Source organism: Austrofundulus limnaeus, unplaced genomic scaffold, assembly GCF_001266775.1.
Source record: "Austrofundulus limnaeus strain Quisiro unplaced genomic scaffold, Austrofundulus_limnaeus-1.0 Scaffold85, whole genome shotgun sequence".
In the NCBI taxonomy this organism is placed as follows: Eukaryota; Metazoa; Chordata; class Actinopteri; order Cyprinodontiformes; family Rivulidae; genus Austrofundulus; species Austrofundulus limnaeus.
In genome coordinates this window covers 1,720,707-1,722,554 of record NW_013952487.1, presented here as the reverse complement: position 1 = coordinate 1,722,554, position 1,848 = coordinate 1,720,707, and the positions used below count along the sequence as shown (strand labels likewise).

Sequence of the window (1,848 nt, the reverse complement as noted above, 5' to 3'; positions counted from 1 at the left end):
AAAATATATATTTTAATGACCTGTAAAGTGTAAATCAGGGGTGCCCAAACACTCTCCCTGAGAGGGCCAAAATTAAAATCAATCTGAGGGCCGCGGGCCAAACGCAATAATATAAGAAATACAAATACTTCAGTAAAATTTTATTTTTTTATGATTAAACAAGCAGCCAGTGTGGTTGCCCACATAATTTTTTTTTCAGCTCATGGACATGGAGAAAATTCAACATATGCTCAGGCAGCAAAGGCTCATGGGACTTTTCATAATTTAAAATTTGAGTATGTGGTCTTGGTGTGTAAATCTATACATGGGCTTAAATCTAACCTAAATGTCTCTTGTAATTACTTGTATTTTATATTTAATCTTAACATAATCACAATCTAGTAACCAGGACAACTGCTGGTGGGCCAAATCAAATGGCTCGGTGGGTCAATTCTGGCCCACAGGCCCCACTTTGGGCACCTCTGGTGCAAACCTTGATCTTGTTGACAATTTGAGGCAAAATATTGCAGCCCTTTTCCTTGCATGWCTGTCTGTTACATCTCATTTTTAACACCATTCATGGACGTTCCTGAGTCAAAAGTCCTGTGATGTCCAATCCAGTAAWACAGATCAATGCCAGAATCCCTCATTTTACTCAAGTAAACTCTAAATTTGTCTGTTTTTAAGGCTTCTTACTGGTGAAATTTCAGGAACTAAAATATCCTTTTAGTGCATCTAAAGCCCTATTTTTATCTGAGAAATTACTTTATAAAATTAACCTATTATGATGCATGAAAGAACATCTGTTATTAGATTTGTGGCGGGGAAATCGAAGGAAGACAGCAGGACAAACACACAGAAGACAGTAGTGGTGACCAGGTGATCAGGAAAGGGACGGAATCTACAAAATAAAACAGGAAGTACAACAGAACTGGAGCCAAACTAAACAACTCAACTAGAAACAAAAAACTGGAACGCCTTTCTTGGAATTTTCAGGTTTTTTTTTTTTTTTTTGACTATCCAATTAGAAAACATCATTTTGTCAAACATGTTGAGAAACAAACTTGTTCAGTTGGAGTCAAACTGAAATCTGAAGACTGAAAGCTGAGTGGACATAAAAGAAACAGCAGGCTGAGCAGACAAACCACTAACTGGGTTAGTGGTGACTAAATGGGTTTATTTATAGAGCACATTGTGGATTCACCAGCCTGCAGTTACTCCACCTGTTCTGTAGTTTTCTTCAAACAGGACCAGAAAAATAAAGTTGGAGCAGGACTTCCAGAAAAATAATTAGTTGTAGACGCACATCCAATAATGATTAACCAGCAAACACAGTAAGAGGAAATTTGAACCACTCAGAGCATTTTCAATTTGATTTATTTTTTTTTTATTAAAAACAGAATCGTACAAAGATTAATCCTTCACGTGTTCACTGCTTCAACATTTAGGGTTTATGATGCATTCAGGTAAAAATTATATTCTGCAACATTTAATGCATCTCAAAATAAAACATGATGCAGCATTTTAAAAAATACAACAATAAGTCCAGCAATAACAATACCTTCAATGTTTTTCAGAGTTTCAGGATTTAACAGTTTAACAATTAACAGTTGTATTTTGTTATTTAAAACTTTACATGTTTTTATGATTAAACCTCTGTGAAAAACAAGGTTTTTGGTGTTTTTATGTAGTGTTTTTAGTGAAAAAAAGGTTAAGATTTAAAATAAAAATGTCCTTTTTGTGTTAATTTATAGAGCTGGTTCACTTTTTATGTTTACATATATAAATAAAATACTAACTGTACCTTTTTATTAATTGTTGGGTCCTAAATTGTTAAACTAGAAAATGAAAAAAAGGCCAAAATTAGTT

General features: G+C 33.9%; 1 protein-coding gene across 1 annotated transcript in view; it reads right to left on the bottom strand.

Annotated features, from left to right (window-relative positions):
* nrxn3a (neurexin 3a) overlaps positions 1-1,848 on the bottom strand; it is a 142,829-nt gene that overhangs the window by 140,731 nt on the left and 250 nt on the right.